This window comes from Pinus tabuliformis, chromosome 9, assembly GCF_031772625.1.
Source record: "Pinus tabuliformis cultivar Carrire ecotype Pingquan chromosome 9, CPIR1, whole genome shotgun sequence".
Classification (NCBI taxonomy): domain Eukaryota; kingdom Viridiplantae; phylum Streptophyta; class Pinopsida; order Pinales; family Pinaceae; genus Pinus; species Pinus tabuliformis.
The window spans coordinates 1,592,166,638-1,592,183,836 of NC_142307.1; positions in this window are offsets into that span (position 1 = coordinate 1,592,166,638).

Sequence of the window (17,199 nt, forward strand, 5' to 3'; positions counted from 1 at the left end):
AAATAAATCTGCAACAGGATCAATAAGTAGGGCTGAAATCGGCAATATGATTGATGAATTTAAAACTGACATTTTAGGGAGTCTTAGTGAACAACTTGATACCCTTAAGATTCACAATAAACAATAAGCAGAAGCTGAGGCTTTGGCTATCTTTTGCCCGAAATGTAGAAAAAAGCATGCTTTAAGGGAATGTCCCTTAGAGGCACACGTTGTAGAAACATGTGTAATTTGCTCAGAAACTCATGAGACTAAGGATTGTCCTTCAATACCTGGCCTCAAAGCAGTCTTTCAAGAGGATCCAAGTACACTTGAATCTCTCTGTTTCATTGCAAGGAGACCTTGGCAAGGGCAACAGAATCAAGGGTTTAACAACTCTATGAATTCTCAATCCCAACCAAATTGGAATCCTTGGCAACAACCTTGGCCTCAACCTCAAAATGCTTTCCAAGCATGGATGCAAAGCATGCAAAATCCTTATGGGAGATTTGCTCAATTCTATCAATATCCTCCATCATTTCAGAATCAGCAAGCTCCACAACTCCCAAACCAAGGTCAACAACTATCATTGCCATACCCTCAACAACAACAACCTCCTCCACAAAATCAAAATTCTCAACTCTCGCTTCAATCCCAGCAGAAATCAAATCAACTTCCCTCTCAGCCATTACCAAATCCAAATAATAGGAACCCTCAAAATGCTTACATGATGGAAGGTCAACCATTCCCTACCTATATGGCTGTTCCTCTTAATGAAGTACAACTCAGATCAGGTAGAATCTTAGATCAACCTTCTACAAGTGTTCAACAACCAAGCATTTCTGAGGAGGAATCTCTCAAAGTCAATAAAGGTTCTGAAGTATCACTTCAAAACCAAAATATCCAAAAAGAAAAAGAAAAAGAATCAACCTTTACAACTCCCATAGTTGAGCAACCTACACCTGTAGCTACACCTCCTTTCCCTGAAAGACTACAAATCGACAAAGGAGTGGAAAAGCATATATGGATGCCTAACTATAGCTTCCTAGATGAATTGAAGAATGTATGTATCAAGATCCCCTTGTTACAAGCCATTAAGGAAATTCCCATTCTAGCGAAGACAATAAAGGAGTTGAGTTTGAAGAAAACAGGAAAAAGAACCAGAGATACCAAAAGGATACATCTAGTTGGAAAAATTGCAAACATTATGATGGGTAAGATTACCATGCAAAAATATGTGGATCTCGGTAGCCCTATTGTCAAAACTCATATTAATGGGGTTGAAATCCCAAATACTCTGATTGACTTAGGAGCCGCGATCAACATCATGAGTAGACAGACCATGGATCAGTTAAAACTTCCTAACCTTCTCTTTACACCTACTTTGCTGCAGCTTGCAGATAGATCAATCATTAAACCTGATGGTGTATTGGAAGATATTCCAGTCTCTCTAGATTCTTGGGAATATCCAGTTGATTTTATGATTTTAACTCCCAAGAATAATCTAGGAGGACATCCTCTTATTTTAGGAAGACCTTGGCTGGCCACAGCTGATGCTTTCATAAGCTGTAGGTCTGGAGACATGTATATATCAGATGGTAATTCCACCAAGAAATTCAACTTGTATCCCCCAGCAAAAGCTATAACAGAAATAGAAGAAGATGAATGGGTAGAGGATGAAGATACTATTCAACCTGTTCTAACCATCTCTGAGATTAGTGAAGACAGTCAAATTCTAAATACATTAGAAAATTTTGAAGTATCTCTAGAATATGACTCTACACATTTTTAGATAGATGCAGATATTGAATATCTCTCCTCTAGACAGATGTCTCTCTTCTCAATGGAAGAGTTTGGTAGTTCTACAGTTGAAATCCTTCCAGGAAAAACATTGAACATTAACAAAAACTTGGGAAGACCACAACAAGAAGAATTAACTAAACTGTTGCAAAAACATTCCACTGCCTTTGCATGGGAATACACTGACATGAAAGGAATCGATCCTAAGACTTGTATTCATCACATTTATATTCAAGAAAACAGCAGACCTATTAGGCAAACACAAAGAAGGATGAATCCAAACCTTAGGGAAATCGTGAAAGAAGAACTTCAGAAATTGCTCAAGGTAAACTTCATTTACCCCATTTCAGACAGCCAATTGGTTTCTCCCTTGGTTATAGTGCCCAAAAAGAATGGTAAATGGAGCGTTTGCATTGATTATCGAGAATTGAACAAGGCAACCTTAAAGGATCATTTTCCTCTACCTTTTATTGATCAGGTCCTAGACACTTTAGTAGGTAAAAAGTATTTCTCATTCTTGGATGGTTTTAGTGGATACAATCAAATTCAGGTAGCATCTGAAGATCAAGATAAAACCACATTCACTTGTCCTTGGGGAACGTTTGCCTACCGAGTACTCCCTATTGGATTGTGCAATGCACCTGCTACATTTCAAAGGGCTGTACTAGGAATCTTTTCAGATCTGATTCATGATTGTGTAGAGGTATACATGGACGATTTCACAGTTTATGGTAATACATTTGAAGAAGCTTTGGAAAATTTGGAAAAAGTACTGGTAAGATGTAAGGAAACAAATCTTTCTTTAAGTCATGAAAAGTGTTTTATGATGTTTACTGAAGGGATTGTTTTAGGACATCATATTTCGGGAGATGGAATTAAGGTTGATAAATCCAAAGTGGAAGTCATCTCTAAGTTACCTATTCCAAATTGCCAGAAAGATGTTAGAAGTTTTCTTGGGTTTACGGGATATTACAGAAGATTTATTGAAAACTTCACTAGGATAGCATCTCCTCTTTTTAAATTGCTTACCAAAGACTGTGAGTTTAAATGGGATCCTGAGTGTCAATCTGCCTTTGAAGCTTTAAAGACTAGAATATCTGAAGCACCCATCTTAAGGGGGCCAAATTGGAAACTCCCTTTCCACATCTCTACTGATGCTTCAGATACAGCTCTAGGAGCTGTTTTGGGACAAAAGGATTTGATCCCTTATGCCATTTATTACACAAGTAAGAATTTGACTCCCACTGAGTTAAATTACACTGTTACAGAAAAAGAGTTCTTAGTTGTGGTACATGCGATCAATAAGTTTAGACACTACATAACCGGCTATGAAACCTTTCTCCATACTGATCACTCTGCCATAAGATATTTAATGAACAAACCTGTCACTAATGGTAGAGTTACAAGATGGCTTTTACTCTTGCATGAATTCAACATTATTGTGTTAGATAGACCTAGAAAACAAAACACAGTAGCTGATTTCCTGTCTAGAATCCAAAACACTATTGAGGATTCTCCAGTAGAAGATAAGTTTCCAGATGAATACTTGTTTGTAGTAACTACCAAGACTCCTTGGTTTGCAGATATGGCTAATTATCTTGTTACAGGGAAGCTTCCTCTACACTTAGTTCCTAATGAGAAAAGGAAAATCATTCAGGAGAGTGCACATTATTCTTGGATTTCTAATGAATTGTTCAAAACAGGGACAGATTGTATAATCAGAAGGTGTGTTCGGGAAGATGAAATGCCTGACATCCTTAAGGCATGTCATGATGAACCATGCGGCGGGCACTTTGCGGACAAGAGGACAACTTATAAAATCCTTTCTTTAGGATATTATTGGCCTTCTCTCTTTAAAGATGCAAAGAAGTATGTTAAAAGGTGTGACAGCTGCCAAAGAGTTGGGAGACCAACTCCTTCAAATGAAATGCCACTACAGCCTCAGGTATGCATCGAACCCTTTGAGAAATGGACTCTAGATTTTGTTGGACCAATTAATCCTCCATCAAAGCAAAAGAAGTATATATTGGTTTGTACTAATTATGTTACTAAGTGGGTAGAGGCGAAAGCATTGCCTTCTGCCACTGAAAATTCAGTTGTTCAATTTCTTTTTGAGGATATTTTCACTCGTTTTGGTGTCCCAAGGGAAATTGTGACAGATCAGGGTAGCCAGTTTACATCTAGATTAATGGAGAAGCTGATGGAGGAATATAAGATCAAGCACAGAACATATACTCCCTACCATCTGCAATCCAATGGCCAAGTGGAATCTACCAATAAAGTTCTTGAAGGAATTATCACCAAGACTGTTCATCTTCATAGAAGAGATTGGGCGGAAAGGCTTCCTGAAGCCTTATGGGCCTATCGAACCACATGGAGGAATACAACAGGGCATTCTCCCTATGAACTTGTTTATGGGAAGGAATTCCTGCTCCCCATTGAGATCCAAATCAAGACCTTCAAGATGGCAGTCCAATTGGGAATGAGCCTCTCAGAAGCTCAAAGACACAGAATGGACCAGCTAAATGAGCTAGATGAAATAAGACAAGATGCAATTCTAAGGACCGATCTAGTTCAGCACCAAAGATCTAAATGGCATGATCGTCATATCAAAGAAAGAAAGTTTCAGAAAGGAGATTGGGCTCTATTGTTTGATTCAAAGTTCAAAGACTTCAAAGGAAAGTTTCAAACTCACTGGCTTAGGCCATATGAGATTGATGAAGTCTTTAGCAATGGAGTAGTTCGAGTAAAAACTATTGATGAATTTCATATTCCTCTTATTGTGAATGGCCATCGCTTGAAAATCTACCAAAAGCCATTCTCAAAAGAAGAGTTTGTCAAATTATTTAAAGAAGATTCTGCAATCAGGTTGGTGGAGAAGGATTCTTCTCCTCCATCAGCCTAATCTTTGGTTTTTGAAAAAAAAAAAAAAAAAAAAAAAAAAGAAAAAAAAAAAGAAAAAAAAAAAGAAAAAAAGAAAAAAATAAATAAATAAATGTATGAGCCTGAAAACCAATATCTGATTGGCAGTCTCATGTAGAAAACCTGAGGTAAAAATCAAGGTCACCTGACACCTCATGTTTTCCAACAAAAAAAAAAAAAAAAATCTCTCTCTCTTCCATCTCATTTCGCCATTTCATCCACCTCATTCACCATCTCATCACTTTCACTTCACCTCATTTCTTTCCATCCATCCATCCATTCATTACATTTCATTCCATCAATAAAGTATTTTTTTTTTAGACAACTAAAGTTATTTTGTGCAGCCGGAGGGTACTACTGCAGATTCCGCAGCCATCTGAAGATTCTGCAGCCATCTAACGATTCCGCAGCTCTCTGCACCTGCATAAAAAAAACACAGCCTGTTTGAAAAGAAATTTACAGTTCAAAAGTCATCAACAATAAGTGGAAAAGAGTCATGCAACAGCAATAAAACCATGAAGGGTTAGTGGAAAATAATCAAAGGCAATCCAAGCGCGGACCTGAGGTATGATCTAAAATCCTAAACTTACGGTTATCTCATTTTGCAAAGTTTCCGGGGTTATGTTTCTTGCCATTTAATGTAATGATTACCAGTTTTTATCCATCATGCGACCAAAAATCCACGTATCTCCCCACTCATCGGTCATGATTCATCACGATTTTGAAACTGGATTGTAGCTGCTCTTCCATTAAGGTTTTCGTACCTAAGTGACGTAGACTGCTGTACTACATCTCTCTAAGTCATAATCCCGCAACCAAGTGTAGACCTATGACCGAAGCCTAAGGACCTAACCGTTTATACCCATCATTTCATAACCCTCATACGCTCGTATCATTCCATTCCATTCACGCTGTTTCATTTCCTCATTTCCCTTATTCCGCTGTGCTCACTACGCTGCTACCTCAGTCATACTCTGTTTTTTTTTTACGTCTTCCTCTCTGCTAATTCAGGTTATCAGTGTTACGGCTGTTACATTAGAGCCGTAAATTCACTGTGTTAAGGCCACTGTTGAAGCCGTGTAGCCTTTTGATTTAGAACAGAGCCGTAATTTCACTGTGTTAAGGTCACTGTTGAAGCCGTGTAACCTTCATTTTCCAAAAGTTTTTAAGAACAGAGCCGTAGAGCCAATGGGTAAACTTTTAAGGGCAGAACCCGAGGGTTCAAAATTTCTGGAGGGATATCCTCAAGTTAAAGACGCTTTGCAGAAAGCAAACTGGCTCCAATGCATCCAGAAATTCAAAGGTTACCACAGAGAGGTTACGAAGGCCTTTGCACGTTCCTTCAGAGATAAAGACAATCAAGTGGAGATAGGGGACCTGAAGTTTACAGTCACTGAGAGCAGCATAGCACAAGCCACTTCACTTCCACAAACTAGAGAAAGATGGTTTAAAAACCGATCAGTACAAGACCAACAATGGAAGCAAATCTTGAAGAACCCAGGTATGGATACCAGCATTTTTACAAAAGGGATTCCTGTTACTTATGTCAAGGAAGAATGGACAACTTTACTGTTATTAGTGCAAAAATTCTTTACTTGTGAGGGAAGGTTTGGAGTCTTATATGTTTACCATGCCAAATTCATGATGAATTTCTTAGGAGATGATATCAACCTTCCATATTTTCTACTCTCAAGTCTTAGAAAAATGTGTTCAATTGCCCAAAGGAACCCAACAAACATTGAATCACATCTATGTCATCATGGTCTTGTTAAAATGCTAGTTGAGGAACAGTTGAAAGCAAAAAGAGATACCTGGGAGAAATTTCTTGTGAGAAACCATTTTGAAGAAGCAGGAGAAACCTCTGTGCCTAGAAAGAGTAGAAGAAAACGAAAGGAGGCTACCCCTGAAACTGTTGACCAAGAGGAAACTGTTGTCCAAGAGGAAACTGTTCAAGAGCAGATTGTAGAAGAAACTGATGTACATCATTCTGAACATGAGATTGACCCTGAGGCTGCTGTGGACATTGTTCAAACAGCTCAAGGAATTATCACAGAAACTCTTTCAGAACTTGCCCAAGAAATTGCTCAAAAGAGAAAAGAGAGTAGGATGAAACAAAAGAAAGATAAAGGCAAAGTTGTAGCTCAAGAAACTTACGCTACTCTTGAGAACTCTAGTGAAGAAGATACTCAGCCCTTAGCACAAAGAATGGCCAAACTCCATGAAACTGCCCTTTCCAAGAAGGAGGAAAAACAAAAGCAAAAAGTACAAAAAGAAAAACATAGTACCACCTCCGTGAGAAGGAGCAGCAGATTACAAAACAGAAAAGTAGGGGCCACAAAGGGTAAACAGTCATTCTTTATTGACTTGAGCACACCTCAAAAAGGTGCTACAAGTCCTGACTTGGAGAAAAGTCCTTCACACGCTGAGTATGTTGAGACCAGTCCTCCACGTGAGGAAAGTCCATTTGAGCATGAGCCTGAATTTGAGCATGAGCCTGAATTTGAACAAGGATCTGAATTTCAGTATGAGCATAGCCCAAGGCGGTTACCTAAGGTTGACCCTGATCAACAAAAAGTTTATAATTACCTGGAGACGCTGGAACAAGCAGTTGCTGGGCCAAGCACTGCTCAACCCTTGGAGCAGCAAGTCCAATCACTGAAGCAGGAAATATTTGAGCTAGAGGTACTAAATCGCCACATCAAACAAGAAAATGAAAAACTGAAGATACAGGGCAATGTGGACAAGATGGTCCAAGATAACACCATGCTTCATATGGGCTTGTGGCAAAAGGAAAACAAAAAGCTCAAGAAGAGATGCAGAAAATTAAACAGAGCTTTAATCAATCTGAAATTCAGGTGTTTAATGAAAAGACCAAGAGTTAATGTGGCCACACAGAGAAAGAAGAGAAGGCTGGATGTCCTAGCAGAGGCATCCCAGCAGGTGGACTGAACCATGTTTTTGATTGCATGAGGACATGCAATACCCTCGCAGTGGGGGTATGTAGAGTCTCTACTTTACACTTGGTTATCCATCATTTCCTACAGTTTTCCCTCACTCATCTCTCCCTTTTGCTCTATTTTGCTGCATAAACTCACCCAGATCATTACATATGATGGGATTAAGCATGACTTAGGGATTTTGCTAATGTGTGACTGTTTTGTTTAGATTTTGACGTATTTACAGGCATTCCGCAGCCATCTGCTGATTCCGCAGCCATCTGCTGATTCTGCAGCCATCTGATGATCCCGCAGCCTTTTTGTTAATCTCAAGGTTCCACGTGTCATTTTGCCAAATGAGCGACATGGGCACTTAGGAATCAAGGTGCTCGAGGTTCCTGTGCTATCTGTTCAGCCATCCACGTCATCTGTACCTCCGGTCAACGAGGGTCAAGTTACGGTCAACAAAGGCAGCTTAACGGTGATACGTAAGTTGTTGGGTCACATCAGTTCAAACGGTGATTTGTCCGTCTTATGCAGGCCGTGGGGGACATAATCCAACTCTAGATTCAATGCCCATAACGACCAGAACCTCCAACTCATCCACGCAGACTTATGACGTGTTTTGATCCTTAATTACGCATGACAGTTAGTTAGTTTTCCAGTTTTAGCTGTACGCATTAGGCCGTCTTTCAGATGCCTATAAAACTAGCGTTTGCATACGCTTAATGTTACTTTTTAGTTGCTGCATTTTATAAACTTGTTGTTATTTTAGAGCATTCGAAGACTCTGTTTTTATAGTGCTGTTCTAGCACTCTCGACTATATTTTTCTGCACATGGAGTAATAGAAATAGTGTTGTTTTGAAGTTTACAATTCCTTGAGTCTCTTTTGGATGATATGAATGGAGGGCCCCTGTTCATGTTAGCCTTGTAAAGTATTTTATGTATTTTATGTGCAACATTTCCTTATTTCTATTCAGCATTTCTTTTAGTTGAAACATGTACAGCTTGCTTTACTTTCTTGTTATTTCATTTCCAGCCTTTATTTTACGCTGATCAGCATTGTTCTTTTGCAGGTTTTTAAGCTCGGGATTGATTTTGTGTTTGTGTATTTGCTTAAATATCTAGTGGTAGTTTCAGTTGACAGATTCAAGTTGTTGCCTTTACTTTATTTTCATAGCTGATTTTTAGTTTTATTTCTCACAGTTGTCTGCTAACATATGAATGATCTCTTTATCATAAATTGTCTATCTTTTAGAGATCAGAATATTAATAACTTGCAGCTGGCTTTGGGTGCTTTTTAGACTAATCTTTAACTACTTTCTAATCGTGTCTTACACAGTACTATGTGTTAGAGGTAGAGAGTTAGAGAGAGCTGAACATCATAACTAGTCTTTAAAGTAGATTTTTCTCATTTTTATCATTTCTTAGACTTATCTTTAGCTACTTCCTAATCGTGTCTTACACGTACTATGTGTTAGAGGCAGAGAGTTAGGAAGAGATAAACATTATCATTGGTCTTTTAAGTGATTTTCTTACCTTTTATTTGCAGCAGCATGAATGGTGTCTAATGCCATTAGAAAGTGGTTCTTTGCTTTCAAGTCATTTCAAGTTATTTATTTCATTCAAGCTTTTCCTTTTCAGCAAGTAGTTAGAAACCACTTACACACACTCTCACTCATCTAGAATTCACCTTACACACACCATCACTCATCTGTTCATAAAAACATCACTCCATCCTAGGAATATAAATTAACCACAGACAACACCCCAAACGACAAAAGCTCTAAGAGGTTGCTTAAGTACATATAGTACACCTTCACTTCATCAGCTTACGAGCCCCGGGTTGACAATTAATGACATCAATTTAGAAACACTAAATTGACTAAACACACTTCCTTACAAGATACAAAATTCGAGCCTCTGGATCTCTGGGATGAGGGATCCACATATAGATGATTGCAGGGGGGTGAGTCAGCTTCTGGGATACTTTCAACAATTTTCCCAAGTCTTTTATTATAACATTTATATCCTTTACTTCGGGACGAGTACCCAAGAAGAATACCTTCATCTACTCTAGGCTCAAACTTACTAAGTTTTTCATTAGTCCTTTTGAGATAACGTTTACCTCCAAAAACTTTAAAGTATTTTATAATAGGAGTCTTACCATACCAAAACTCATGTGGAGTTTGAGTGCTATTTACTTGAACATTTTCTTGGTTGAGAATAGTTACAGCGGCGAATGTAGCTTCACCGTAGAAGGTTGCAGGAGTTCCAGATTCATCTAGCATAGCTCGAACCATTTTTTGAACAGTTCTATTCATTCTTTCTACCACTCCATTTTGCTGAGGAGTGCTTGCGGTGGAGAATTGTCTTTTTATTCAATGTTGTTCACAAAAGTCAAAGAATTCATCCAGGGTAAATTCCCCTCCTTGATCAGATCTGAGGCATTCTATTTTCGATCTGATCCATTTTCAACCAAAGCATTGAAGGCTTGGAACTATTCAAATGCTTCATATTTATGCTTTAGAAAACCTATCCAACACATTCTGTAAAAATCATCAATCAACAAAATAAAGTATTCTTCTCAACGAGGTGACTTTTTCCTTTATGGTCCACATAAATTAGTATGAATAAGTTCAAGAGGCTTACTAGTTGACCCTTCTTTTTCAATGAAGTGAGCTCTGGTTTGCTTACCAAATTGACTTGGTTTGCATATTGTATTTCCAGGGATGCTATTATCTGGAAGATCACGAACAACCTTGAATCTGCATGCTTTTCTTATTTGAGAAAAGCTTAGATGTCCCAATATTATATGCCACAACTAGTTTTCATCATTTTTTCTTAGATAACACTGTTGTTGTCCCCCCTTGAGTATGTATAAGTTGTTTGGAGTTCTTGTACATTTGATCACGGTCTCCCCTGTATCAAGTTCATGAACAACACATCCATTTGATTGAAACACCACTTCATTTCCTTCATCACACATTTGGCTGACACTCAACAGGTTATGCTTTAAACCATCTACATACATAACATATCCATCTTTAAACTTTTCTTTTAAGAAAAAAAATCCTTTACCTTTTATGATAGCAGGAGTGTCATTTCCAAATGAGACATTCTTTTATTTTTCTAAGGCATTATGAGTGAAGTTTTTCTTTTTCACCTGTCATGTGTTTTGAGCATCCACTGTCGAAGTACCACTGATTTTTTCGTCCTTCTGCATACAAGGCTATACCACATCTTTCTGTTTGATATTCTTTCCTTGTCCATATCTCGGGATTTAATAGAGTTTTCTCCTTTTGAGATGATTGCTGAAATTTTCTCTTGCATTCAGATTCTTCATGGCTAAAGTTGTTACAGATTGAGAAGTCTTTTTCATTTTCAAGAAGAGAAAAGTTATTATAGGAAATTTTCTTGACCCCTACTACATTCCTCTGATTTCGTGCTTCTCTAGTCATGATGGTTTTGTAAGCAACACATTGAGCAACTTTGGTCCAAAATTATGACATGAAAAACATTGCCCATTAAAGAAGTTCCTGCACTATCGAATATATTGACCTGGTGATTGTAGTTTATATTGATATTCATCTTTGGAGAAAATTTAGTATGATTTACTTTAGATTAGTTGTGCCTTCTATTCATCCTTGGAATAAATTGAGTCTGATTTACCTGGTGATCTGCTTTATGCCTTTGCTGACGATTGTCATATTGTTCACTGGTCTTTGCTGCAAAGATAGCTTTTAGTGGAGGTTGACAGCTTCTATGATTGAGATGCTTCTTCAGCATATCCAAGACCTGTATTTATTAGAGGAGAATGCTGCACTTTGATGATTTCATCTAAGGTTTCTAATCCTTTAGCAAATCTAAGATTGAGAGATTTTGTTTTCTCAAGATCCTTTCTTATACCCACAATTTCACATTCTAGTTTTTCATTGTGTTTTTCTTTTTCAGCAAGTCGGAATGTCAAGGTTTCTATAATCATATTCTTTTCTTCTAAACATATTTTGAGTTTATAAATTTCTTCATGAAGGTCGTTTTCTTCTAAAGCATCCCAAAAATTATCATCGTAACCCATTAGAAGTCTATAGTCATTACTATTTTCATCTTCATCACTTTTTAATAAACCATCGCTATCTTCATGAGTATAGTAACTTCTTTTATTTACAACTTGTTTTCTATTCCATTTTGCATATTCCTTCCCTTTTTCATTTTTATCTTTATGAGGACATTTAACAGCATAATGACGGACTCTGCCACAGGCGAAGCATTTGAAGGGTAGTTTACCTCTAAATCTTCCAGAACCTCGTTGAAGCTTCTTGACAAAGTTTACCTCATCTTCTTCTTCTGAAATATGTCCTGATTCATTGTGTTCTTCCTTTCCTTTTGCTAAATATTTAAATGCGGCTTCTCTCATATCTGATGGACCTCCTTTTCTCATCTCAAAGGTAGTTAAGATTCCATGAAGATGTGTCATATTGATAGTCTGTAGATCCTGTTTTTCTTCTATGACAAACACTTTTCATTCAAATTTAGCAGAAAAGGATCTCAAAACTTTCTCAACTAAGGTAACTTCCTTTATATCTTCACCCATATTCTTTATACATTAACAACCTCATCTATACATAAGAAGTAACTGGCTATACTTTCATCACTGTTCATCTTAAGAGTTTCATACTGAATTCTGAGAGTTAGAATTTTAGCATATTCTACCTGAGAGTCTCCTTTGTAGCTCAGAATGATTTTGTCCCATATTTATTTGGTTGATTTGAGCTGCATGACTTTGAAAAACTGTGATTGTGACAGACTTCCCAATAAGGTATTGACCGCTATGGCATTGGTTTCATATTGCTTCTTACTTGCCATATATGTAGAAATTATTGTTGGAAATGTATATCCTCATTCCACAATTTCCCAGACATTTGTTCCAAGTGATTTTATATAGGATGTGGTTCTTATTTTCCAATAAAAAAAGTTTCTCCCATCAAAGATTGGCAGTCTGATAGATCCCACTCTTTCTTGATTACTCATCATGATGGATCTCCTTTCAAGTGATCAAGCTTCTTCTCAAGGACTTGCTTCGATACCAATTGTTAGAAATAATACTAAGAGGGGGGTGAATCAATATTATCAGATTAATAATTTAATTTCCCAAACAGATTTACATACACTACTCCAGCTAAGTGAACTAGCATGTACACGCGACTATACTTAAAGAAACCACCATTTATGCAGAGAACTTTTGATTTAGACAGTTTATCATGTATTGAAATTTAATCAATATATCAGAGATTTATTAGACAGTGCAATAAAAGAAGAATAAAGAATCACACATAAGCAACACACATGAACATGAAGATATAAGGTGGAAACCCAATGTGGGTAAAGGCCACCTATTGTTGTTGTCTCCGTCTTCTTTTAATAATAAGAAAATATGTTTACAATCTTGTACTAGTGCAGAATCATACCAGTACGTAGGCACCCACCTGCAGAAGGATACAACCTTCTCTCATTTTCCAGCTACTACTGGAAGGGAGATACAACCCCCTAGCTCTTGTACTAGCCAATATGTTTACTAGTACGTAGGTGCCAGCCTACAGAAAACTCCACTCTTCTACGAGGGACCACATTTCATGATTTTTCAGACTAGATACTCCTGGAACACAACACCACAATCTGAAGGCCACATTTCATTCAATTTTCATACTGGACCCATCAAAAAAATCATAAATGCAATACAATCATCAAGTACATATGCATCAACGAATCACTTAAAGTCAATCATAACCTGAATCTGATCATTCAAAACACTGTCACCAGAATACAGTCACCAAAACCCAAAACAGAATCCAGAACTCTCCAAAAACAAACAAAAACAACTGAAACATACTTCATAGGGTATACACTACTTCCATGTGTCAAACCAGTGTGTATACGCGCTTTTATCAAAGCCAACTAGCGTACACATCTGTAAATATTAATTCATAATTTTGCAATAGCATGGATCAAAATACCTTGGAACAAATACCTCAGACCAAAACTTAGTTTTCCAACATACACACACTTTTCCTTCTGTGAAAGTGTGTGTGTATGTATATGCTCTTTGTGTTCAGTGAACCTGTGTGTATACGGAGCTTGGTCAACGTGAACTTGCGTATACCTCTCTTTCTTCATTCTTTGTAGTCCGATATGTAATTCTTTGTTGTTGTCATGATGCACTATGATCTTTCATCTGAGTGAGTTCCCATCAAGGACAACACCTGTATCATAATGCCAACAACTTCTACAGGAAAAAATCATAGTGCCTTTAAGGTACCCAGAGTGCATGGCCAACCTAGTCCTATCCAAAAAAAGAATGGGGAAATATGGTCATGTGTATATTTTCGTAACCTTAACACGGCATCTTTAAAAGAAAATTACCCACTGCCCCAAATGGATTATATATTATAGAAGGTGGTGGGATCAGTTAGAATTTCCATGATTGATGGATTTCCTAGTTACAACCAAGTGGCAGTCCACCCCGATGATCAGAAAGAAGATTGCTCTCACCACCCCTTGGGGGACTTTCATGTATGCTTGCATGCGTTTTAGTCTTGTGAATGTAGGTGCCACTTTTTAGAGAGATATGGATATAACTTTTGTAGGGGAGAAAGACAAGTTTGTAGTGGTATATTTGGACAATATCACAATCTTCTCTAAGACCGATGATGAACACATCCTCCACCTAAATCTCACCATTGATAAATGCAGGAGGAGTGGGTTGTCTTTAAATCCAAATAAGTCTCAATTTTCCTTGAGTGATGGGAAGCTACTAGGAAACATAGTAGAAAAAGAAGGAGTGAAGATGGATCCTAAGTGAGTTGAAGTTATCAGTCAAATTCCGCTGCACATAAATAAGAAATAGGTCCAAGTCTTCTTGGGGAGAATCAATTTATTAAGAAATTTCATACCCAATGATGTAGAAATAGTGAAGGGTATCACTGATATGCTAAAAAAGGAGAATGAAGTAAAATGGATGCCTAACTCTCAAGAGTATTTTACTAGAATCAAAGAAGCTTTTGTTGGAGCGCCAGTACTAGTGAGCCCTGACTACTTTGTACCTTTTTATATCTTTTAGATTGATTCTCCACACACTATTGATGTAGTTCTACTACAGAAGAATAAACATGGTTATGAGCTGCCCATCTCCTTCTTCAGCCAAGTCCTGAGGGATGTTGAGGTGAAATATAACATCTTGGCGAAATAATCATATTCACTAGTCAAAGCTCTGGAAGAATTTTGAGTGTATGTGCCACAGTGAGAAATCACAACATTTGTCCGAACGATAGTGGTGAAGGACATCCTTGTGCAAGGATATAGTGAAGGAAAAGGGGTAGGTGGATAGAAAAGATATAGGAATATGAATTGGACATAAATCCTACTAAGCTCATAAAAGGTGAGTAGTTGACCAGTATTTTATCAGAATCTAATTTCTAAGCTTTGGGAATAACGTTGATAACAGAGGAAGGTAGAATAAAATTTTAACATAACAGGTTTAAAACATCACTGAAAAATATCTATGCTAAATATGAGGGGTCACCCTGGTATAAGAATATCATCCATTATCTATTATTCCTAAGGTTCCCACTAGGGATAGATAAATCTAAGTATAGGACTTTGAGACTCCAAGCTCAAAAGTATATCATATCCAATGGTCAACTCTATTGGAAGGACCCAAAGGGAGTTTTTTTTTTATGCTTAGTGGAGGGTGAACCCATAAAGTGATTGAAGAATTTCATGGGGGAGTTTGTGGAGGTCACTATAGGTGGAAGATCACAACTCACAAAATCCTCAAAGTGGGATTCTACTGGCCTACACTGTTTGGAAATGTGCATTTACAAGTCAGCCTTGTCAGAAGTACCAAGTCTTTACTGAGAGACAAAAACTCTCTCCTTTTCCCCTGATCCCAGTGCATGTGGATGAACCTTTTAGGCAGTGGGGACTAGACTTCATAGGAGAGATAAACCCACCTTCCAGTGGCCAGCATAAGTGGATATTAATGACCATAAATTATTTCACCAAGTGGGTAGAAGTCATCCCAGCTAGAAACACTATAGACTAAGTGGTAATTAAGTTCATGGAGGAGAACATATTATCGTGTTTTGGTTGCCCCATAAAAATCATCACTGACAATGCCCAGGTCTTCAAATCGAAAAAATTCAAGAGCTTCTGTCAAAAATTCAATATCATCATTGGGCACTCCACTACTTACTATCCTTAGGGAAATGGTTTAGCTAAGTCCTCAAATAAAACTATGGTGAGAGTGTTGAAGAAGACCATCCCCAAAAATCAGAGGAATTGGGACACCCAATTGAAGTTTGCACTCTGGGCCAACTGAGTAACTCCCAAACAATCCACTAGAAAATAACCTTTCGAGCTTGTGAATTGTAAGGTTGTAGTCTTCCCAATCCAATTAGCAATTTGAGTGGTGAAGTTACTGCAAGAAGATGGGGAGGAGCTAATTTTTTTGACGCGAAGGATAAACCAGCTGGTTGAGATTGATGAAAACAGGGAACAAGTGGGGGTTAAATTGGAAAATTACCAACAAAATATGAAATCTATGTTTGAAAAAAAGGCCAAGGATTGACCTCTTCAACCGTGATATTTAGTTCTCCGATGGGAAATCCAACGGGAGGAAAAGGGTAAACATGGAAAGTTTGATTCCCTTTGGTTTGGCCCTTTCAAAATTTCAGAAGAAAAAGGAAATATACTTACTTACTTGAGAATCTGGAAGGTGAATCATTGGAGTTACCAGTGAATGATCAGTTCCTCAAACTTTATTTTTAGAATTAAAAGGTATTGTATTGCACTCATTGTAAATACTGGTGTGTGTAGTAATTATCATATGAAATTTCTAGTTTTCTATTTAAAAGTTCCACTTTCACAAAATTTTCACTTGTTTAAGAAGACTACATGCCCAATGGAAAGAAGGATACTCATTTGCAGGTTCTTAGCACTTTTCTAGCAAGGCACTGTCCCCAATTGGAGCCAATGTTGTCACTCACTGCATTCTGAGTTTTCAGATGTCCCAAGTGCCAAATATAAGTGAAGTTTGAGGCCATTTTTAAAACTTCAAAAGATTCCAAAGCTAAATCGCACCCTCTCTATTTCATAGTGCTCGAAACGAGCTTTCTGACAGTATATGGAAGTCTGAAAATGGACTTCTGGATTAGAAGATATTGCCTATTAAAGTTCAGGGGTTTTGCTGCCTTTAAAGTGAAGGAGAAAACTATACTGGAGGTTCAGGAGCTTATCGCAATTGTAAATCTGTGTTTTTCTAAATTAGAAAGAGGGAAGAGCAGCTAGATCAGTGATCAATGATAGCCGATCTCACAAATTACAATTTGAGGTTCTTGCGATCCCGCATATCGATGATCACACATTGCATAGGTCCTGTGTAAATTGCAATTGGAGTTCCTTTGATCCATGTATATTGGTAATCAACGAGTCCAAGGAATTGCAAGTCAACGACCACCGTACCAACGTGGTTACAGCTCCAGAACATTGTGATATCATGATGTTGCG